This window comes from Bos javanicus, chromosome 26 (assembly GCF_032452875.1).
Source record: "Bos javanicus breed banteng chromosome 26, ARS-OSU_banteng_1.0, whole genome shotgun sequence".
NCBI classification, from domain to species: Eukaryota; Metazoa; Chordata; class Mammalia; order Artiodactyla; family Bovidae; genus Bos; species Bos javanicus.
Window position 1 is genome coordinate 26278289 of NC_083893.1, and position 25796 is coordinate 26304084.

Below are 25796 nucleotides of genomic sequence, written 5' to 3' on the forward strand. Positions count from 1 at the left end.
AAAGATTCAGACACAATTAAGTGACAGAACTGAACTGAAATGAGTGTAAAAGAAAGAAAATATATAGACTTCAGACCTGAAATATATGATCTAATTTAAGGTTCAAAATGTGATAAATAACTGGAATCAATTCTGAAATTTTTTTCAAGACAGGTTTCTGAAACTTAGTGACTCAGATTTTATAATTTTTTAAAATAGATTACATAAATCTACATATAAAAGCTCCTGAATAATTTGAATGATAATCCAAATTTGAGGAGCACTGCTCACCTTAACTATGACTAAAGAATTTGCCATAGCTTTATAGTCACTAACATGTATTTATTAGGAAAGAGTTTAGTGGAAGAAAATTAAATTCCAATTTAAAAAACTATTCTAAGAATTTAATTTTTAGAGAAATTAGTTGATATTTCAGTTATTTTCTATACTTCTATTTTCCACTCTTAATTACCAGTAAAGCATCTTACAGGCATTTATATCTGTGTGTTTTACTTTTAATTATCAATGTAGCTTTGCAAATGCTATTTAACTTGCTGTTTACAGCCTGAAAATGAATAGCCAAAGTTTATTGAGAATTTATTTGTAACTTCATTCAATGCTGAGCACTCTGCATGCATCACCACATTTAATCCTTACAACAACCTAATAAACTGGTATAATCAGTGTCCCTGTGTCAGACCAGCAGATTCTACCACTGATGCTTACAAAGACCAACAAATTGTCCAAGATGACAAAATTAACAAGTGGTGAAGTCAATACTCAAGTTCCTAGAATCTATTACAAACCCAAGCTGTGGCCATTACATCAGTTACATACCCCACATGCTTCAGTTGGAGATACATACACTTAATGTGTTCTTTATGGTACACTTTGAGACAATGGTACAATAAGCGAAACAATGCAAGTACGATTCCTTTGTTTTTATCTTTCATTTCCTTGCAGTTCACTTGCTAGATAATACCATCCACAAGCATTAAATCAATGCACTTCTCACAGTTTGATATTTTCAAATATGTAGTTCTCTCTCCCTGAAATACGTGTTCTTGCCATGTGGATGGGATGAAAGTCATCACATGACTTCCGGCAAAGGAAGGAAGATGATGGTCTGGGTGTGTGTGAGCAGCTTCCTCCAGGAGAATAAAGGGCCTGCAGTTGCCCTAACATGATGCAGTTTCAGTGTCAAGGGAGTAAGGCTGACAGTGACTGTATCAAGGGCTCTGTTCCACAAGGACCTCTTATGGAAGCCTAGATCGTGACTCTACGTGTGGCTGTGAGGCCTCAGCAGTCTATACTTGCAGAAGTCTCCTGGTATTACTGGAGAAAAATAACACATGGACCACCTGCTCCAGCCCTTCTTCCCCAAAGCTTTAGATCTCTCTTAGCCAAACCTATTCTCCTGTTCACAGGAGAAACAGAGGCCTTTATTCTGTTATTAAACACAAACAACAAGAGGGAGTTGAGCACTAATTTGATCTTGTGATCTATCTGAGCCTGGTACCGCCAGATACCGCCAGAGGACAGAAAGAATCTGTCCTCTCATGACAACCTGTTAAAAACATCAGGGAAAAAAAAAAGAAAAGACAGAGTGTCAGAGACACCAAGAAAAATATCTGTGAGTTCTCTGAATTAATAAATAACATTGATCGGGTGCTTTCTCTTTTACAGGAGATGTTTCTTATAAACATTTTGGTTGTACTGTTTTAATGGCACCCCACTCCAGTACTCTTGCCTGGAAAATCCCATGGATGGAGGAGCCTGGTAGGCTGTAGTTCATGGAGTCGCTAAGAGTCGGACACGACTTCACTTTCACTTTCACTTTCCACTTTCATGCATTGGAGAAGGAAATGGCAACCCACTCCAGTGTTCTTGCCTGGAGAATCTCAGGAACGGGGGAGCCTGGTGGGCTGCAGTCCACGGGGTCGCACAGAGTTGGACACAACTAAAGCGACTTAGCAGCAGCAACAACCCCATAAGGTTAAAATTACAATTGACTCTTGAACAATGTGTTAACAGGTTAAGGGGGCTGACACTTTGTACAGCTGAAAATCCACATAGAGCTTTCGACTCCCTCAAAGCTGGTCAATACTTTTCTATTGACCAAAAGCCTTAACAATAATGTAAATAGTCAACTAACATATATTTTTGTATGTTACAGGCATCTACTGTATTCTTGCAAGTAAGCTAGAGAAAAATCATAAGGAAGAGAAAATACATTTACTGTAGGTATAATTGTTTATTGAAAAAGATCCATGTCTAAGTGGACTTGAGCAGTATTTATGTGAAAATATGAGTGTCAACTCTACTCGTATTTTCATTGCACAAATAGGAAAGAGGTCAGAGGTCAGAGTTAGTAAACAGCAGCCATACTTAAAAATAGGAATTGTGTTGCTAGTACAAGTTGTCCTAACCACTGTTCTCTAATTTTCATCCACCCCAAACTTTAGGTTATGTTTCAACTCACTTTAGCATACAGCTAACATCAAATGTTTAAAAACATTGAGCTCTCTCTAATAGGGCTTTTTCTGCCAAGTGCTCTGTATCACACTGGTTTTCAGGCTAAAGTGAAGCAAATTAATATAGGTAAGGGCATTAGGGATATGTAATCAGTCTCTATCAGCTTCATGTATGAATCCCTGATTGATAGTAGAGAAATCTTGACGTTACTCTGTAGAACATCCGTACTCTCTGAACACTCTCAGAATGTCCATGCATTATCAATGCCCTGATCTGCCGGCACTTGTTTTCCCAATCCCATCAAACAGCTAATTGCCACGGTTGTTTTAACTTATTTTACTTAGTTAAAGCATTTAAAGGCAATAGCATTCTTAAAAAGACACAGTCAAATCAATAAAAGCACTAGAACAAAATCACCATTCCCCAATGCAATAGGAGAATACTTCAGTTTCTGTTTTATTGGAAGCAATTATCAAATGAAAAGCATCCTTTAATACTGAAAGTTGGCCCATGTAGGTACAATTCCCAGTTGTATCGAGTTTTACTTCTATAAAACATGTAGGTAAAGAGAAAGCCCTCAAGCCTGATCAGAGGCATAGATGGAAACTAATTTTCCTTGCGTTTCCATCAAAGCTGCTGTGAGGGTAACAACTTCACATATGTCAAAACACAGTCAAGCCTTTTCATGTATCCATTATGGTTCTAGTCATTTTTGGAGATAAAATATATTGTGTGATACCATGCTTAGTGTTCATGCATGCTTCCTGCAATGTCATCTGTTAAAGATTCATTGAACTCTTATTGTATACCAGGTACTGGACTTGAGATGTGTGTGTTGTTGAAGTTCTCTCTGTACTCATGAAAGGTGATGACATGACTTTTAAATGCTCAGTGATTGATGAGTGTCTAAAACCAGAGAACTTTCAGAAGACCTACTTTGACAGTCCAAAGAAGCAGGAGTATAGAATAGAATGCATTGGAGACAAGAAATGTACACAGAGAGACTAAGGTTGAGTATCGAAGGTAAAGTCTCAAAACCACAGTTTCATAGTATTCAGTTTCCAACAAAGCAGTGACTTGTGTGGGTAAAAGGCAAAGGCTGTAGGATCAAGAGGAGGCAAAGCCTCTGTGTTCTTGCTATGGTACCTGGGAAAAGTACATCATCTCTCCCAACCTCAGTTTCCTTATCTTAAAGTGGAGATAATAACACCTTCTCACTGAGTTGCTGGGAAGACTGAGAAGCTACCCTGGTAGCTCCTCCTGTTAGTCAAATGCCTATTATTTTCATGTAGGGCATTCTGTCTTGTAAAGAACCTAACATTCTTCTTAATATAAGCATGATGGTTATGATGTTGATGAGGGTGATGTAAAGTCATAATTTGGGACAATTCTCTCTGTTACTGCAGAACATTTTTGCTTATGTTTTGGTTCAAAGGCTGTGGCACTATGTTCAAAATATCTTTGCTCCCTATGATACCACCCAAAGAAGGAAGGCATCAGGATCAAATGTCTCCAGGTCCAGGAGCAGATGAGGAAATCTACGTAGCATAAGACCTGAATTCTGATCTTGTCTCTGTCACCTACTAGCTCTGTATCCTTGGGTTAGTCTTCTACTTGCCCTGAGCCTCACAGTGTCCTCATCTCTAGACTGGGGTGGAAATAGGCCTCATTCAGAATTGCCATGGTGATAATGTAAGTCATAATATCCCAAGTCACATTTCCTGTGGACTTTCTGATGGCCCTGCCATATGGTTGATACCACGACTTGCTTTAGGGCTGGCACAAGTACTCTGGTTCTCTCTCAGTCTGGTCACACATGGTATTACAATGTCACACCCAGATGACTTATTTTGGTAAGTGAAATGTAAGCAGAAATGTCCTTTCATTTCTATGTAGAAGCTTTAAGGGTCAGGGAGCACTGAATTTTGATCTCCTCTTTCCTCTGATACACCGACCAGCACGTCATTGAAAGATGGAGACTTTCCATTAGGTTAGAATCAGGCAAGAGAAGGATGGTGGAACAAAGCTTCCAGCTGACTCTCAAGACATAGACTTCTGTCATTTTAACCCAAAGAGATTTGAGCTTTGTTACTAGCCTAAGCTAGTATATACTGTCTGATGTTGTTGTTGTTAGTGTTATTATCTTTACTACTGATGGACACCTTACCTTCATTTCTGAGTTGTTGTTAAAAAGAGAGTCGATACCTGTTTGGTGAGGTAAAATGTCTCTTGAACTACCAGTTAGTAACAATGAGAATGGTATTAGCTTTTGAAGACTATTATGCAGTAAGTTTTATTGTATGCATTTTCTTTGTATAGTAAGATTGAGTTTTTACAATGATCCTATGAAGGGAGTTGCTGCTGCTGCTGCTAAGTTGCTTCAGTCGTGTCTGACTCTGTGCGACCCCATAGATGGCAGCCCACCAGGCTTCCCTGTCCCTGGGTTTCTCCAGGCATGAACACTGGAGTGGTTGCCATTTCCTTCTCCAATGCATGGAAGTGAAAAGTGAAAGTAAAGTTGCTCAGTCGCGTCCGAATCTTCATGACCCCATGGACTGCAGCCTACCAGGCTCCTCCGTCCATGGGATTTTCTAGGCAAAAGTACTGGAGTGGGGTGCCATTGCCTTCTCTGGTGAAGGGAGTACCACTCTCCTATTTTACTCATGAGGGACTAGAGCTGAGGTTTGAGTTTGAATCTTGACACACCCACCTAATCCCTTACTTGTGTGAACTGGTCTAAATCACCAAAAATTTTTGTCCCATTGCAAATCATGTTATTCTCTGAGAATATAAAGAATGGCTTCCACAAAACGGCAATGTGGTATGGGCTGGGCATGAGAAGGTCAAAGAAAGTAAGGAAATATAAAACTATTTAGAAACTAATGTTTAGTTTCTTCTTTATTTTTCATAAAGTTTGAAGATTCATCTGCCTTTATTTCCTTTTCCATTTTCTGTTATTTATGTTTGAGTTCCTCATTTGTCAGGAACAGCGAGTTAGTTCTTGCTCTGGGCCTGGAATGGCTAAACTGAAGGTAGGTGCTTCTAAGTGGAAGATGATTCATATTGATTTTTCTATTATCTGCCTTTTCCTATCCATGCTTCTTCTTTGGTTTCAGATCATTTTTACCTGAAAGGTAACAATTTAGGAGAAATAATGGGAAAACTTTTCTCTGTCTTAACTTACCTCCAAAGGGATGTCAGAAGTTAAAGAGTAGTTTTTATTTTTGACAGACTCTGTACTATCCCCAACTTCCTAGTTACAAAGATGTACATTCCTGTAAGTGTGAACCATGCTCTGCTATCAATCTGGGCTGAGTGGGGCTCAGTACAGCTCAAAGGGTACTTATACCAGTATCCTTACTGGAGGGAATGATTACAAGGAAGTGGAACTATCATGGAGAATTCCAGGTTTCTGTAATTCAGAAATTAAAACCATTTGTTATCTAAGATACCCTAGAACCTATCTTTAGCCATCCTCATTGGCGTCATCATCTACCCATTTCACATCTTTAATATTTCCCCTGCAAAACATTCCCTTCCCCGAGCTTAAATAGACTTGACTTTTGTACCCTAAAATAGTATGCCATGTTAAATTGGTGCCAAAAGAAAGTGCAAAGGTAGAAAGTGGGCCTGAGTAAGACACATAGGACAGTGTACCAAGCCTGGCTTGAGTGAAGTATTTAATACTTTTATTGTTTAAAAGAAAAAAGAAACCTGAATATGTATGAATGGTCTAGCTTACTGTTCTACTTAATATATAAAAATACAGCTATTTTAATCTTTCTAAAATAACCTGAGCAACTATAACAAAAATGGAATGAAAAAAAAAATTTGTGATTTGAGGGAGGTAGGGAATATATATATACACACACAACCTTTCATGAACATCCAATCTCCCTGAGAGAAGTGAAGTGACTTTGATCTCGGCACATCCTTTTCCTTTTTTCCCTTGAGGAGAGTTGCCTTCCAACTAAAGGAAAGGCGGGTGTTTTCTGGATGGTTATTCTCTAGAAGCAGAGCTCAGCAAGAGTACCTCAGCAGAGCCCCACTGATGGGACAATTGCTCCTTGTTTGTAGGCTGTGGCCTCGATCTTGCTCATGAACCTCCTCCTACATGGCCAATGAGAGCAGCGTACACCATGGAAACTGAAGAGGGTGACCCCAGAAGCTGCTCATGAAGACTTTGTAATGATCACTTTGTCCTCTTTGTTTTTTCCTTAGAACAGAATCTGCCACAGAATATTCACCAGGGAGAGAATATTCTCTGGCTGAAGGCTGTGTGCACAATGCTATTACAGTCATTTTAGTGAGTGAGGCTACACAGAAAGATAAAAATCTTTCCTCCCTCGAATTTCACAGTAAGCAAAAATGGAGCAGTTCTTGCCATTTGAGCTTTAAAAACTCTTTAGGGGAGTCTGCTACATGATTCCATTTAGTAACCAGTGACGCAATCCAATCTTATACCATAACCTTGGATTTCCTTGATCATTTCATTAAAAGTGGTCAATCTGGTACATTTTCTTTTTGGAAGATACACTTGACAAAAAGTCTTCCTTTACATGATGGAATGATACTTTTGAAGTTATTACCTAATGAAATTGAAAGAGGCTTGCTCCTTGGAAAACTATGACCAACCTAGACAGCATATTAAAAAGCAGAGACATTACTTTGCCAACAAAGGTCCAACTAGTCAAAGCTATGATTTTTCCAGTAGTCATGTATGGATGTGAGATTTGGAAAATAAAGAAAGCTGAGCATGGAAGGAGTGATGCTTTTTTGAACTGTGGTGGTGGAGAAGACTCTTGAGAGTCCCCTGGACTCCAAGGAGATCCACCCAGTCAATTCTAAAGGAAATCAGTCCTGAATATACATTGGAAGGACTGATGCTGAAGCTGAAGCTCCAATACTTTGGTCACCTGATGTGAAGAACTGACTCATTTGAAAAGCCCCTGATGCTGGGAAAGATTGAGGATAGGAGGAGAAGGGGATGACAGAGGATGATATGGTTGGATGACATCACCAACTCGATGGACATGAGTTTGAGCAAGCTCCAGAAGTTGGTGATGGACAGGGAAGCCTGGTGTCCTGCAGTCCATGGGGTTGCAGAGCCAGACACGATAGAGTGACTGAATTGAACTGAATGATTTTTACACTTGAATGTGTTTTGGGGAAGATGAATTTTCAAATGCATTTGAGAAATAAAGTGTAAGTGAAAGTCATTCAGTCGTGTCCGACTCTTTGTGACTCCATGGAGTATACAGTCCATGGAATTCTCCAGGCCAGAACACTGGAGTGGATAGCCTTTCCCTTCTCCAGGGGATCTTGCCAACCCACTGATCAAACCCAGGTCTCCCGCATTGTAGGTGGATTCTTTACCAGCTGAGCCATAAGCAAAGCCCTTTGAGAAATAAAGTTTCTATGATTTTCTCTCTATCTCAAACTCTGGAAGAAATCAGTGGAGTTAGTTGAATGTGATGCAAGAAGCAGAAAAAGGCAACCCTGAAACCCCGTGTCAGTGTAATTGTTTATGAGACAGTCAGCTTTTCCTGTGGCCTCTAAGAAGGGTTCAAAGGTTAACTGAGAGAGAGCTGACATCTCCAAAATGGCTGTATCATAGCTGAAAGGCTGTCTGGGTCATAAACTGAGGACCAGATAAAGAGATAAAGATACAGACATTTTGTCAGACACACTCATTCATTGACCAGAGCCTGGTGAAGACAAGTTGTCTCAGTAGATACATGTTTCAAACAATGGAAAGGTCATGGAAAAGATGTATTTCCTGAAGCAAGGATTTTTTACATAAAGCATGCAAAGTCTACCTCTTAACCTAAGGTAGAGAAGGGAGATGGAAACAATTCTGACTTCACTGAAGTTTAAACCTGAAAACAAAGAAGATACCGAACCACCAGGGTTTACCCAGAAATTGCGAGGATTATAGGTTATGACATCAACTAAAATGAGGGTTCAATAGAGAGTTTGAGTTTCAGAAAAATAATAAAAATATGATAGCTGCTTTTTTTTTATTTTGCGCATCTGAGTATATGTCTTGAAAAATATTATACCTGTTATATATTGAATTGAAACTGACCTCTCCAATTTCACTTTATTGATCTTTATTATACCTTCTGGAATCATTAAAATATCCTTTTCCACATGACAGCTCAACAGAAACTGAAGCTAACTCTAATGTTTTCACTAAGTCACTTCTCCAGGATGAACATGGGCAGAATAATCCATTTGAGAATCTAATTTCCTGATTCCCAAAACCGTCAGCATTTTTCTCTTCTGTGTACATACAGGTTTTAGGCCATCCTCTTAGAACAAAGGATAAAAAATATTTCCCAAGGAGTTTTAAAAGCAATCCCAAGGCTTTGGACCTGATCCTTAAGATTTTTTGACTCAGTTGTTCTGGGGTAGGACCCAGATCTGAGGCCATGATACTAACATGCAAATGCTCTGAGAGATTAGAATACAGTTGTTGATGTTGTTCAGTCATTCAGTCATGTCCAACTCTTTGTGACCCCATGGAATGCAGCACACCAGGCTTCCCTGTCCTTCTCCGTCTTCCAGAGCTTGGTCAAATTCATGCCCCTTGATTCATTGATGCCATCCAACATCTCATTCTTTATCGTCCACTTCTCATGCCTTCAATCTTTCCTAGCATCAGGATCTTTTCTAAAAAGTCAGTGATTCATATCAGGTTGCCAAATTATTGAATCTTCAGCTTCAGCCTCGGTTCTTCCAGTGAATATTCAGGATTGATTTCTTTTAGGATTGACTGGTTGGATATCCTTGCAGTCCAAGGGACTCTCAAGAGTCTTCTCCAACACCACAGTTCAAAAGCATTAATTCTTTGGCACTCAGCTTTCTTTATAGTCCAACTCTCACATCCATACATGACTACTGGAAAAACCATAGCTTTGACTATATGGATTTTGGTGATAAAGTAATGTCTCTGCTTTTTAATATGCCATCTAGGTTGTTCATAACTTTTCTTCCAAGGAACAACCATCTTTTAATTTCATGGCTGCAGTCACCATCTTAGTGATTTTGGAGCCAAAGGGGGAAAAAAAAAATGTCAGTGTTTCCATTGTTTCCCATCTATTTGCCATGGGGTAATGGGACCAGATACCAAGATCTTCATTTTTGAAATCCTGGGTTTTAAGTAAACTTTTTCACTCTCTTCTTTCCCCTTCATCAAAAGACTCTTTAGTTCTTTTACTTTCTGCCATAAGGGTGGTGTCATCTGCATATCTGAGGTTATTGATATTTCTCCTGGCAGTCTTTTTCTGGCTGGTGCTTCATCCAGCCTGGCATTTTGTGTGATGTACTCTGCATATATGTTAAATACGTAGGGTGATAATATACAGTCTTGATGTACTCCTTTCCCAATATGGAACCAGTCCATTGTTCCATGTTCAGCTCTAACTCTTGCTTCTTGACCTGCGTACAGATTTCTCAGGAGGCAGGTAAGGTTGTCTGGTATTCCCATTTCTTTAAGCATTTCCCACAGTTTGTTGTGATCCACATAGTAAAAGACTTTAGCAGAGTCAGTGAAGCAGAAGTAATGTTTCTTTGGAATTCTCTTGCTTTTTCTATGACCCAGTGGATGTTGGCAATTTGATTTCTGGTTCCTTGTTTTTTCTAAATCCAGCTGAACATCTGGAAGTTCTCAGTTCATGTACTTTTGAAGCCTGGCGTGGAGGGTATTGAGCATTACTTTGCTAGCGTATGAGATGAGTGAAATCGTGTGGGAGTTTGAACATTATCTGGCATTGCCTTTCTTTGAGATTGGAATGAAAACTGACCTTTTCCACACCTGTGGCCACTGCTGAGTTTTCCAACTAGCTGGCATATTGAGGGCACCACTTTCACAGCATCATCTTTTAGGATTTGAAATAGCTCAACTGGACTTCCATCACTTCCACTAGCTTTGTTCATAGTGATGCTTCCTAAGGTGCACTGGACTTCTCACTCCAAGACGTCTATCTTGAGGTGAATGACCACACCACCATGGTTATCTGGGTCACTAAGATCCTTTTTGTATAGCTCTACTGTATATTCTTGCCACCTCTTCTGAATATCTTCTGCTTCTATTAGGTCCATACCATTTCTGTCCTTTATTGTGCCCATCATCTTAGGAAATGTTCCCTTGGTATCTCTCATTTTCTTGAAGAGATCTCTAATGTTGCCCATTCTGTTGTTTTCCTCTATTTCTTTTCATTGATCAGCTAGGAAGGCTTTCTTATCTCCCCTTGCTCTTCTTTGGAATTCAGCATTTATATGGGTATATCTTTTCTTTTCTCCTTTGCCTTTCACTTTTCTTCTTTTCTCAGCTATTCATAAGGCCTCCTCAGACAATGATTTTACCTTTTTGCATTTCTTTTCTTAGGGATAGTTTTGATCACTGCCTCCTGTGCAATGTCACAAACTTCTGTCCATAGTTCTTCAGGCACTCTGTCAATCAGATCCAATCCCTTGAATCTGTTTGTCACTTCGACTGTATAGTAGTAAGCGATTTAATTAGGTCTTACCTGAATGGCCTAGTGGTTTCCCCTACTTTATTTAAGTCTGAATTTTGCAATAAGGAGTTTATGATCTGAGCCACAGTCAGTTCCTGGTGTTCTTTTTCCTGACTGTATAGAGCTTCTCCATCTTCAGCTGCAAAGAATAGAATCAGTCTGATTTCGGTATTGATCATGTGGTGATGTCCATGTATAGGGTCATCTCTTGTGTTGTTGGAAGAGGGTGTTTGCTATGACCAGTGTGTTCTCATGGCCAAACTCTTTTAGCCTTTGCCTTGCTTCATGTTGTACTCCAAGGCCAAATTTGCCTGTTACTCCAGGTATCTCTTAACTTCCCACTTTTGCATTCCTGTTCCCTATGATGAAAAGGACAACTTTTTGGTGTAAGGTCTTCTAGATCTTCATAGAACTATTCAACTTCAGCTTCTTCAGCATTAGTGGTTGGGGCATAAACTGTGTTTACTGTGATATTATATGGTTTGCCTTGGAAATGAACAGAGACCCAGTTTACCTCCCATTAGGATACTGTCACAAGCCTCTTATCCTAACCGATTAGAGGGAAGACAGAATGAAAATCACAATCACAGAAAACTAACCAAATTGATCACATGGATCATGGCCAAGACATAACTTGTAGGCCCACCCGAGACAGATGGGTCATGGTGGAGAGTTCTGATAAAACGTGATCAAATGGAGAAGGGAATGGCAAGCCACTTAAGTGTTCTTGCCTTGAGAACCCCATGAACAGTATGGAAAAACAAAGAGATATGACACTGAAAGATGAACTCCCCAGGTCAGTAGGTGCCCAATATGCTCCTGGAGAAGAGTGGAGAAATACCTCCAGAAGGAATGAAGAGGCTGAGCCAAAGTGTAAACAACACCCAGGTGTGGATGTCTCTGGTGGTGAAAGAAAAGTCCGATGCAATAAGAACAATATTGCATAGGAACCTGGAATATTAGGTCCATGAATCAAGGAAAACTGGAAGCAGTCAAGCAGGAGATGGCAAGAGTGAACATCAACACTTTAGGAATCAGTGAACTAAAATGTGCCAGAATCAGTCAGTTCAGTTCAGTTACTCAGTCATGTCCTAATCATTGCGATCCCATGGACTGTGGCACGCCAGGCTTCCCTGTCTATCACTGCCTCCTGGAGTTTACTCAGACTCATGTCCATTGAGTCAGTGATGCCATCCAACCATCTCATACTCTGTCATCCCCTTCTCCTCCCGCCTTCAATCTTCCCCAGCATCAGAGGCTCTTCAGATCAGTCAGTTCTTCACATTAAGTGGCCAAAGTATTGGAGTTTCAGCTTCAGCATCAGTCATTCCAATGAATATTCAGGACTGATTTTCTTTAGGATGGACTGGCTGGATCTCTTTGCAGTCCAAGGGACTCTCAAGAATCTCCTCCAACACCATAGTTCAAAAACATCGATTCTTCAGTGCTCAGCTTACTTTGTAGCCCAACTCTCACATCCATACATGACTACTGGAAAACCCATAGCTTTGACTAGATGGATCTTTTTTGGCAAAGTAATGTCTCTGTATATTAATATGCTGTCTAGGTTGGTCATAACTTTTCTTCCAAGGAGCAAGTGTCTTTTAATTTCATGGCTGCAGTCACCATCTGCAGTCACTGTTTCCATTGTTTCTCCATCTATTTGCCATGAAGTGATGGGACCGGATGCCATGATCTTAGTTTTCTGAATGTTGAGTTTTAAGCCAACTTTTTCACTCTTCTCTTTCACTTTCCTCAAGAGTCTCTTTAGTTATTCTTTGCTTTCTGCCATAAGGGTGGTGTCATTTGCATATTATAGATTATTGATATTTTTCATGGCAATCTTGATTCCAGCTTGTGTGTCCAGCTTCTGATTCCAGCTTGTGCCATAATGGGGGAATTTGATTCAGATTACCATTATATCTACTACTCTGGCAAGGCTCTATTAGAAGAAATCTAGTAACCCTCATAGTCAACAAAAGAGTACAAAATACTGTACTTGAGTTTAATCTCAAAAACGACAGAATGATCTCTGTTCATTCTCAAGGCAAACCATTCAATACCACAGTAATCCAAGTCTATGCCACAAGCACTATTGCTAAAGAAGCTGAAGTTGAACAGTGCTAGAATCCAGACTTTGGCACGATAAAGCCAATGAGAGGCGTGCAGGCCTATATGAGCATTTTCCTTTCACTAGATACTAGTTCTTCACATAACTGCCCAATGTAGCATTTTTCCTTGGCAACCCCTAGCTCACTGTATCATCCGCTCATCTAGTCTTTCCTCCTCCACCCTTTTCTGTTAGTGAATATATTGGTTCACTTAATCCAGTACTTATTGAGTGCTCTTTGTGTCCAGTGTCTAGAACACTGTGTTGCTGTTAGTGTCCCACATAAAGATGATAAAGGTAGAAATCGTATTGTGGAGGAAGTTGTGCTCTACTCTGAGGTAATGATAAACAGATAACTTTACTGCAGGGATGTAAGTGCTATGAATTGTTTTATCTAAAACAATCCTAGGATTCTGGAGGAGAACAAAATGGGAATTTATTGTATCTGGGAAAAAATAATGTAGGGACATTGAAGAAAAAGCATGAGTCAAGGTGAGAGAAGAGTTGGGTATGCAACTGAAGCTGGGAAAATTCTGGGCTGGAGTCTGAAAAGTGCAATCTAGATTCTAATCATTCCTAGAAAAACTGACCATCAAAGACTGCCTGCCAGTCCTTATATTTTCAAAACAAGAAAAAATATGATCTCAGGGTAATTCAGCTTAGCATTACAATCTGGAACTCCTGGTCTAGTTAGCCAACACTTGTATTACTACTAGATCAGTGTTTCCCAGACTGTAAACATGAGTAACTATCTAGAGATCTTGGTTAAGTACGGATCCTGACTCATGAAGTCTGGGATGGAGTCTAAGACTCTACAACCTCCCTCACAGTACCAGTGTTGCTGATTTGGGGACCACATATTGAATGGCAAAGTACTACAGGAATATCATGTGAGAAAGAAAGATTCCCTGTTTCAAATCTGGGCAGCCAAAAGGTAATTTCTTAGAACACAGATCAACAGAGTTCGGAGTCGGAAGCCTCATCAACACAATAAGAGAGGAAATTTTCACTAATTGATTCTAATTTGCCACCAAATCATCATCAACACAAATTATTAGAGAGACTCACTGCCTAAAAGGATGCTCATTGGTTTGGTAATGGAGCCTGTGCAGGCTTGTGAGCTACCCATCCATCAATGGCATCTCTTGTCATGCTATCTGATGTAGTTTAGTGATAGGCTCACATTTCTCCCATTTCACACATGAGTCCGTTTCTATGAGAGAAGCAACAAATAGGAAGTGTAAATATGGATCTGGTACATGATTCAAAAAGACTGCCTGCCAGTCCTGCTAACTCAGCTCCTATTCTCTCTGGCTAATTTATCCTACATGGGGATTCAGGTGCATGTCAGGGAATATTGGAACGGATTGAAACAAAGTCTTCCATCCAATTTCACTGCAGATTTCAAGTAACAGTGTAAGATGGCTTGGGCAAAATGTTCCCAGAAGCCTGCATCAGTTCACATTGGGAAACCTACTCAATTTTAGATATATTGAATGTTTAACAATATGTCACTGTTTGAAACTCAAAAGGACTGCTTCCAGGGTTTCACAGGCTCCTTCTGGTTCTCTTTTCCCTTTGCCACAAACAATAATGTTATCTGTATTATCCTGCTTGTCAGCCAGACTTTTCCTGTGCCGTGTGGTAGAATTCTACTAAAATGTAGACCTAGGTTCTGAGCATCGGAGAAGGCAATGGCAACCTACTCCAGTACTCTTGCCTGGCAAATCCCATGGACAGAGGAGCCTGGTAGGCTGCAGTCCATGGGGTCGCTAGGAGTCGGACAGGACTGAGTGACTTCACTTTCACTTTTCAATTTCATGCATTGGAGAAGGAAATGGCAACCCACTCCAGTGTTCTTGCCTGGAGAATCCCAGGGATGGGGGAGCCTGGTGGGCTGCCGTCTATGGGGTCACACAGAGTCAGACACGACTGAAGTGACTTAGCAGCAGCAGCAGGTTCTGAGCATAGTGAGACTGGTTTAATTAGTGCTCTTTACTAGGTAGTGATCCCCCAAAGCACAGATGGAATATCTTAGAAGCATCAAGGTAAGCTCCTCACCCTGTATATGCTGCATTGAAATCTCTTGTCAATTAAAAAATAAGAGAGAACAGACTTGACGACACAGTGAGGGAGGGAGAGGGTGACCCAAATTGAGAGAGTAGCATTGAAGCATATACATTATCATTTGTAAAATTAGGCAGCTAGTATGGCTTAGCAGTATGACACAGGTAGCTCAAATCCAGTGCTCTGTGACAAACTAGAGGGATGGGGTGAGGTGGGAGAGTGGGAGAGTGGCTCAAGAGGGAGAGGACATGTGTAAGCCTATGGCTGATTCATGTTGATATATGGCAGAAACCACCACAATATTATAAATCAATTATCCTCCAACTTAAAATAATTTGTTTAAAAACTCCGATGATTCCAATAGAAACTTGGGTTGAGAATCCTTGGATTCAATAAAATAAGAATTTCTTAGGAATATGGATTGTTGGATATAAAAAGAGCAGACAGAGAACTTTCTTTTCTCCTGTAATTTAGAAGACCTACACAAATCAGGATATTCTCCTCAATTAACCCTGTTCTTTTTTATAATAATCTCCAAATAGAGAATAATAAAGAACAGAAATGGTATGGACCTAGCAGAAGCAGAAGATATTAAGAAGAGGTGGTAAGAATACACAGAAGAACTGTACAAAAAAGATCTTCACAACCCAGATAATCATTATGGTGTGATCACTCACCTAGAGCCAGACATCCTTGAACATGAAGTCAAGTGGGCCTTGGGAAGCATCACTATGAACAAAGCTAGTGGAGGTGATGGAATTCCAGTTGAGCTATCTCAAATCCTGAAAGATAATGCTGTGAAAGTGCTGCACTCAATATGCCAGCAAATTTGGAAAACTCAGCAGTGGCCACAGGACTGGCAAAGGTCAGTTTTCATTCCAATCCCAAAGAAAGGCAATGCCAAAGAATGTTCAAACTACCACACAATTGCACTCATCTTACACACTAGTAAAGTGATACTTAAAATTCTCCAAGCCAGGCTTCAACAGTGTGTGAACCGTGAACTTCCAGATGGTCAAGCTGGCTTTAGAAAAGGCAGAGGAATCAGAGATCAAATTGCCAACATCTGTTGGATCATTGAAAAAGCAAGAGAGTTCTAGAAAAACATCAACTTCTGCTTTATTGACTACATCAAAGCCTTTGACTGTGTGGATCACAACAAACTGGAAAATTCTGAAAGAGATGGGAATTCCAGAATACCTCACTTGCCTCCTAAGAAATCTGTATGCAGGTTAAGAAGCAATAGTTAGAATTGGACATGGAACAACAGACTGGTTCCAAATCAGGAAAGGAGTACATGAAGCCTGTATATTGTTATCTTGCTTATTTAACTTATATGAAGAGTATATCATAAGAAATGCTGGACTGGATGAAGCACAAGCTGGGATCAAGATTGCTGGGAGAAATATCAACAACCTCAGGTATGCAGATGACACCACACTTAATGGCAGAAAACAAAGAAGAATTAAAGAGCCTCCTGATGAAAGTGAAAGAGGAGTGAAAAAGTTGGCTTAAAACTCAATCTTTAGAAAAGTAAGATCATGGCATCTGGTCCCATGACTTCATGGCGAATAGACAGGAAACAGTGGAAACAGTGAGAGACTTTATTTTCTTGGGTTCCAAAATCACTGCAGATGGTGACTGCAGCCATGAAATTAAAAGACACTTGCTCCTTGGAAAAAAAAGTTATGACCAACCCAGACAGCATATTTAAAAGCAAGGACATTACTTTGCCGACAAAGGTCCATCTAGTTAAAGCTATGGTTTTTCCAGTATCATGGATGTGAGAGTTAGGCTACAAAGTAAGCTGAGCACTGAAGAATTGATGCTTTTGAGTTATGGTGTTGGAGGAGACTCTTGAGGGTCCCTTGGACTGCAAGGAGATCCAACTAGTCCATCCTAAAGGAAATCAGTCCTGAATATTCATTGGAAGGACTGATGCTGAAGCTGAAGCTCCAATACTTTGGCCACCTGATGGGAAGAACTGACCCATTTGAAAAAACCCTGATGCTGGGAAAGATTGGGGGCAGGAGGAGAAGGGGACGACAGAGGATGAGATGGCTGGATGGCATCACTGACTCGATGGACATGAGTCTGAGTGATCTCCGGGAGTTGCTGATGAACAGGGAGGTCTGGAGTGCTGCGATTCATGGGGTCGCAAAGAGTTGGACACGACTGAGTGACTGATCTGATCTGATCTGATGAATTTGTTGAATACATTTTATACTTTGGGTTGCTGTGCTGTGCTTAGTCACTCAGTCGTGCCCAATTCTTTGCAACCCCATGGACTGTAGCCCACTAGACTCCTCTGTCCATGCAGAACTCCACGCAAGAATACTGGAGTGGGTTGCTATGCCCTCCTCCAGGGTTATGATGCTTTAAAATGTTTAGCTATTGGGAGCTCCTTCGGTTGGCTCCTGTATCCCTTTGGCAAACCCCCATTATTGTAAGAGTTGTATTCGAGCACTCCGTTACTTCCTGGCACTACCCAAAGTTCCAGGCACATATGTATTTCTCACACAGTCTTACAGCCATCCAAAGGATGGTGTTAAAAACTTGGATCTGGATACTATGTGTACTTTTGCCAGCTAGTGTGAAATAGTTTTTAGGTGCTCTCAGCTGACAGAGCTAGGGGATACATGCATGAATAGTAACATGTATGCATATGCTCAAGCACACACACATATCATGATCTATATTTATCTTAAGCTAGTATAAGATCATAATGATGTCTTCAACTCTAAGGCATTACTACTATGATAATTTAGCCTTCTCCTCTTATTTATCTAGAGTCTTATAATCTCCAACTTCCACAGTGAGAATCCTGGCTCCTAATATCCACTATTTATTTACTTATATTCTATTCCAGTATCCATGTATAGTGATTTTAGAAGTGTTAACCTATATCTCTGTGGGGAAAGAACTTTATCATCTTATATTCAGTTATTAAATGCAGTTCCTTTTGTGTTTAACCTTTTAGAATCCAGTAATTTCTAAATTACTTTGGTCAGTTCCTTATATATTTAACCACTTCAGTAAAGTGGTTCAGTGTATTTGTTGAACTTAAATAATTTTTTAAATCAGATTCTCTCTTTCATCCTGGGACATTAAACATTTACTCTTAGTGTTAAACATTTAAATGATGCCATGAAAGTGGTCTTGTAGTTTCATATATTTAATTCCATTACCTTAAACATTCCCTTGGGGCTTCCCTTGTAACTCAGTCGGTAAAGAATGTGCCTACAATGCAGGAGACCTGGATTCAATTCTTGGGTTGGAAAGATCCCCTGGAGAAGGAAATGGCAACCCATTCTAGTGTTCTTGCCTGGAGAATACCATGGACAGAGGAGCCTGGCAGGCTGCAGTCCATGGGGTTGCAAGAGTCAGACACGACTTAGCAACTAAGCCACCACAAACATTCCCTTGTGCTTCAACTATTCAACTCTCCCAACCCCTGTTCCTAATTGTGCCTTTTTCAGAATATTTTATATGTGGAGTCATACAGTATGTAGCCTTTGCAGACTAAATTCCTTAACCTAGCAATATGCATTTAAGATTCCTCCATGTCTCTTCATGACTGACAGCTCATTTGAAAAAACAAATTCTTGAATGATATTCTTTTATAAGTATATGCCACATTTTATGTATCCATTATCCTCTTAAGGATATCTTGGTTCTTTGTTGCTTTCTGTTTTGGGCCATTATGAATACAACTGCAATAAACATTCAAAGAAAGGTTTTTATTTGGACATACATTTTCAAGTCTGGGTAAACCTAGACATATGATTGTGGATCATATGTTAAGATGATGTTAAAATTTGTTAAGAAATTGACAAACTGTGTCCCTAAGTGACTGTATCATCTGCATTTTTACAAGAAAGTAGTAAGAGTTCAATTGCTCCACATCTCACCAGCACTCGGCTGTTAATATTTTTTATTTTAGACATTCTAATAGATATATAGTAGTATCTTATTGTCTTAATTTGCAATTCCCTAATGACAAGTGACGTTGAGCATTTTTTTCATAAGATTATTTGAAATATGTAAACTTTAGTAATGATCTGTTCTGATTGCAAGCTCATTTTCCAAGTAGCTTGTATAGTTTATTATTGCTCAGTTTTAAATGTATTTGGTATACTTTAATATAAATTGTTAGTCAGAAAATTATCTTGCAAATATTTCTATGAGACTTTTCATTCTCTTAACTGAGTCTTTCACAGAGCAGATGTAAAGTCTAGTTCATCATTTTTTTTCCATGGATTGAACTCTTGATATTATATTTAAAATCTTATCACCTAACTCAAGGTGATGGTGATTTTCTTCTGATTTACATTTAAGTTTATGGTAATTTTTAAGTTAATTTTTGCACAAGGTCTAGATATAGGCTACGGAGAAGGCAATGGCACCACACTCCAGTATTCTTGCCTGGAAAATCCCATGGACGGAGGAGCCTGGTAGGCTGCAGTCCATGGAGTCGTGAAGAGTCGGACATGACTAAGGGACTTCACTTTCACTTTACACGTTCATGCATTGGAGAAGGAAATGGCAACCCACTCCAGTGTTCTTGCCTGGAGAATCCCAGGGACAGCAGAGCCTGGTAGGCTGCCATTTATGGGGTCGCACAGAGTCGGACACAACTGAAGCAACTTGGCAGCAGCAGCAGCAGATACAGAAACTATATATAGTTTCAAGAACTGTTTCTTAAAAAGACTGTTTTTTCTCTACTAGACTGACTTTACTTCTTTCTCAGCACTGCTGACTCGATTTTTATTGGTTTATTTCTGGACTTCTTACACTGTTGCATTGATTTATGTGTCTATTCTTTGCCAGTGCCACACTCTCTTGCTGCTGCTGCTAAGTCACTTCAGTCGTGTCCAGCTCTGTGGGACCCCATAGACGGGAGCCCACCAGGCTCCCCTGTCCCTGGGATTCTCCAGGCAAGAACACTGGAGTGGGTTGCCATTTCTTTCTCCAGTGCATGAAAGTGAAAAGTGAAGTTGCTCAGTCATGTCCGTCCCTCAGTGACCCCATGGACTGCAGCCTTCCAGGCTCCTCCCTCCATGGGATTTTCCAGGCAAGAGTACTGGAGTGGGGTGCCATTGCCTTCTCCGCACACTCTCTTGAGTTCTATATTATTATAAGTATTGAAATCACATAAGTCTTCCAGATTTTATTCTTCAATATTGTGTTAGCTATTCTAGATATTTTGCTTCTCCACATCAACTTTAGAATCGGTCAATATCTACAAATAGACTGCTGCAATTTTAATTAGGATTGTGTTTAATCTATAGATCAAGTTAGGAAAATTTGAAATCCTAAAATATTATTGAGGCTTGCATTCTATTAACATAAACTAGCTCTTCATTTACTTAGATCTCAATTTTGCTTGTTAAGAGTTTTGTAGTTTTCTGCATTTGTTTTGTTAGATCACAAATTTAGATATAGGTACAACCTGTATTATATACATTTAATATGCCTAAATATTCGATGGGTTTTGTTGGTAGTATACATGGTATTGCTTTTTAGAGTTAAATTTTCAGTTTAATATTACTAGTGTTTTTATAAAGCAATTTATTTTTGTATGTTAGCCTTATATTCTGTGATCTTGCTGTATTTACTTATTAGTTGCTGGAGATTTTTGTCAGTTCTTTGGAGGGCTTTTTTCCCCCATCTGAAAAGAGAAACATTTCTATTTCTTTCCATGATTACCTTTTATTTCATTTTTTTTGTCTTATTGCACTAAGACTTTTAGTATGATATTGAAAAGAAGAGGTAGATAGAATATCCTCCTCTTGTTTTCAGTTCTAGAGAGATGGTGCCTAGAATCTTAAGTATAATGTATGTTTTATGTAGATGTTCTTATTTAAGTAGGAGTCCCTCTCCCTAGTTTACCAATAATGTTTATTATGAATTACTATTTTTTTAGATATTTCCCAATGCTTTTCCTACATTAGTTGATATGACCATGTAATTTGTGTTCTTTAAGTTTTTGATCTGGAGAATTGCACTGACTGATTTTCTAATATTCAGCTGAACAATCCTTATGTACCTGGAGTATACTTCACTAGGTTGTGGTGTATAATTGTTTTGCTTTCATTGTTGAATTCAGTTTGTTAATTTGTTGCTAAGGATATTTTTATCTGTGTTCATCAAAGATGTTCATTTGTTGTTTCCTTTTTTTATAATGCCTTTGTCTGTTTTTGTTCTTTGTTCTTTGTACTTTAGTAAGGTTAACCTCATAGGATTATTTGGAAAATGCATCCTCTGCTTGTATTTTCAGGTAGAGGTTATGGGTCATCCTTAAATTTGTAGAGTTAACTAGACATTCCATAAGTATTTGATCTCTGTTTTCTTTTTTGGAAGGTTATTCTTTATTTATTTGATTTCCTTAGTAGACAAAGAGTTATTCATGATATCTATTTCTCCTTTTGTGAATTTTGGTAGCTTGTGTCTTTGAAAGAATTAGTCCATTTTGTGTGAATTAATCAAAATAATTTGGTACAGATTTGTTTGCAGTGTTTCTTTTTTATCATTTTAATATCCATAGAATTAGTAGCAATGACTTTATTTCCTTTGTGAAGCTGATAATTTCTGTCTTTTTCTCTGTTATTCTTCAGTCTTGCTAGATGTTTGCTAATTTTATTAACATCAGTAAAAGAACCAGCTTTTGGTTCAGTTGATTTTTTCAACTCTTTTACTGTTTTCAGTACCACTGATTTCTGCTCCAATTTTTATTAGCTTTTTTTTTTTTTCTTTTATAAGCCTAAACTTCTCTTCTTTCTCTAGCTTCCTGAAATGGAAACTTTAGTTGTTGATTTTAGATATGTATTCTTTTTAAATTATGAATTTAATGTTGTATATTTCCCTCTAAACACTGTCTTCTCTGTATCCCTCAAATTTTGATGAGTTGTGATTTTATTTTCATTTAGTTAAAAATATGTTTAATTTTCTATTGACAATTCTTTAACTCATAGGTTATTTAGAAGTGTGTAGTTGTATTTCTTGGCAAATATTTGAGTGTTTCCAGCTCTCTTTCTGCTATGATTTCTAGTTTATTTTCATCTTGGTCTGAAAATGTACTTATCATTCCTACTCTTTAAATTCATTGCAATTCATTTTATGGCCCTGAATACAGTTTATCTAGAAAAATGTTTCATGTGAGCTAGGGCTTCTCTAATGATTCCTTCTCAGACAAAGTCTGTTTTGTAGTTCTTTCAGCTGTAATCCATCATAATATTACTGGAGTCCTTTTGGAGTAGTGATAGGGCACAGGAGAAAGGAAGTAATTATAGTCTTATGCTTAAAGTTCTGTCTTTGGCCTGTGACCTTTGTGTGTCTTCTTGGACAGCTTCCCTACATTCCTTTAGTTAAGACAGGAAGACTTAGAGAGCTGGAATGAGAGGAATTTTCTTTTTCTATAGCACCGGAATAGGTTCTGGTACCCTGTATACCCCCTAGAGATTTGACTTTGTTATAGAGAAGACCATGAGCATATTTTACAAGGATTACTCTTCCCCTCCCTCTGCCAGTACTGTAGGCTTTATCAGATCAGTTCAGTTCAGTTGCTCAGTCCTGTCCAACTCTTTGCGACCCCATGGACTACAGCACACCAGGCCTCCCTGTCCATCACCAAGTCCCGGAGTTTACCCAAACTCATGTCTATTGAGATGGTGATGCCATCCAACCGTCTCATCCTCTGTTATCCCCTTATCAGATCTTCACTAGTCAAAAAAACGTAGTGAGATTCTTGGAGATAAATGCCATGAAAATATGCGGGCTCCATCCAAGAGTGAGAGGCCAGGATTTCTGATTCTCAGGCTAGTCCACACTCAGACTCCAGCAGCTTATTAAAATTACCATATAAGCATATCTACCAGTTTATGTTGCCAGTACCTGCTCTGCATAAACAGATCTCTGTGGTTTTCTGAATTATCTGTCTATACAGGTGTCAGTGTAGGAGTTAACCCAGGAAACTCAGTTTTCAGATTAGTCTAAGAAAGTCATTGACTTTTAGTTTCTTCAGAGTTTTCTTTTATATAAGGGTAAGAATGATGGCTTCCATACAATATGTGTTTGAGCTAACATGGAAAGTAACTAACACCTTTCATTTTGAAAAGTCACACCCATTTAGTTATGAGAATTTTCACGTAATTAAGTTTTATCCTTCTGTTTCTCTATTCCTGCAATTTCTATTAGATGCTAAGCCTCTTAAACTGAGTTTCTAAATTTTCCTTTACTTTTTCTCTTGTGTTCTCCTCCCTGTGATTCACTGAATGGTGCTTCCCAAAAGTTATGTCCATATGGTAACTCCCAGAACCTTTGACTATGAACTAATTTGGAAAAAGATTCTTTATAGAAGTAAATGAATTAAATATTTCAAAAGATGATGGGCATACACACTGAGAAAACCAGAATTGAAAGAGACACGTGTACCCCAATGTTCATGCAGCACTGTTTATAATAGCCAAGACATGGAAGCAACCTAGATGCCCATCAGCAGATGAATGGATAAGAAAGCTATAGTACATATACACAATGGAGTATTACTCAGCCATTAAAAAGAATACATTTGAATCAGTTCTAATGAGGTGGATGAAACTGGAGCCTATTATACAGAGTGAAGTAAGCCAGAAAGAAAAACACCAATACAATATACTAACACATATATATGGAATTTAGAAAGATGGTAACAATAACCCTGTGTACGAGACAGCAAAAGAGACACTGATGTATAGAACAGTCTTATGGACTCTGTGGGAGAGGAAGAGGGTGGGAAGATTTGGGAGTATGGCATTGAAACATGTAAAATATCATGTATGAAACGAGTCGCCAGTCCAGGTTCGATGCACGATACTGGATGCTTGGGGCTGGTGCACTGGGACGACCCAGAGGGATGGTATGGGGAGGGAGGAGGGAGGAGGGTTCAGGATGGGGACCACAGGTATACCTGTGGTGGATTCATTTTGATATATGGCAAAACAAATACAATATTGTAAAGTTAAAAAATAAAATAAAGAAAAAAAAAAAGATGATTATCCTAGCTTATCCAGGTAGGCCCTAAATTAAGTGACAAATATCCTTATAAGAGACACAGAAAGGAAAGATGCTGGGAGAAAAGGAGGACATGTGAAAATGGAAGCAGACACTGGCATGTAGTCACAAGTCAGGGAATGCCTATGGCCACCAGAACCTGGAAAAGGTGTGGAAGGATTTGTCCTGAGAGCCTTCAGTGAGAATGCAACTCTGTTGACCCTTTAATTTCAGATTTCTAGTTTCCAGAAGTAAGAGAATAATTTTTGTTCTTTTAAGCTACAAAGCTTGTCCTGGCATCCTAGGAAAAAATACACTGCCCATTATTCCATTCTTAATAGTATTTACTCAACTTAATCTTCCAATACTTCTGTTCACTTTTAAATTTCTGCTATGCTATTTTTAACATTTATGATATTTTTGTTCCTTATTTGTCCTTTCTATATAAATTTCTATTTATTTTACTTGTACTAATTATCTTATTTTTGATGTTATCTTTCATTCTTTTCATTGACACTATTTTCACCAATTCATTTCTATTTTATTGGCTGGTTTCTGTCTCTTTTATCAAAAGGTTTACTCAAACATTGGGTGTAACCTGGCATATACTCACAGTTAATAGTAAATTTCTAAAAAAGCTGTTTAGAAGCTCCATGTTTGTTGATGGTAGGTCACACTGTTGGGTGGCCAGGTGGTCATTTCATTGGAAAATCCTGAATGTCAGTCTGTGGGATGGTTTCTTTTGGACTAATCAATTACTCCAGAAAAGAGTTCTATAATCCTCTGCCTAGATATGTATACCTAAAAGCTAGTGTTCTTTGAGTTGAACAAAAGCAGGGGGATGGAAGTCTCAGCGGTCAGTATATAGACTGTTAGTCAATTCCTGGACGTCAGTGACATTCCTGGATGTTCCCAACCCAGGGACTGAACCCAGGTCTCCCTCATTGCAGATGGATTCTTTACCAGCTGAGCCACCAGGGAAACCCAGTCAATTCCTGAATGTCAGTGAACCACAAAATCCTGTCCTCCAATGTTTGACCTCCATCTAAGTCCAAAGGAACTCTGCTTATTACTCTCCAGGGAATAAATCTTTCCTCCTGGTATGTGAAGAAGAGATCTGTTTGCCTCAGTAAAGTGAAGGAGGATCTCTCTAGTAATTTGAGAACTTTCTGGTAATTTTACAATCTTTCAGAAATTCTTTTTTAGCCATACTTCTCACACATGCCTTAAGAATTTCAAAATGCTACCACATCTACGATCTTTTCAAAACAGTACATATGATTAGGCTTCATGTTTGTTGGTATTATTCCTCTGCTTACTCATGTGTCAACTTTTTCTTTTCTATTAAAGAAAAAAATCATTTTCTCCTCCTGCATCTGCTTCCCATCTACTCCAAACTGTTTAAATTGCTCACTTGCTATTGTCTAGTCTCTTGTTCCATTATCTATTTAGGATTTAATAGATAACATTGATTAAAGTTGATTTATTCATTGCTACTATCACATAACATAGTAGTAGAGGTAAATGTGTGTGTTCGAACTGCCACATAATGCCCAGAGGTGCGATGTAATTGTGGTAGACAGGATAATGCTTACCTCTCCAAAGATGTTCAT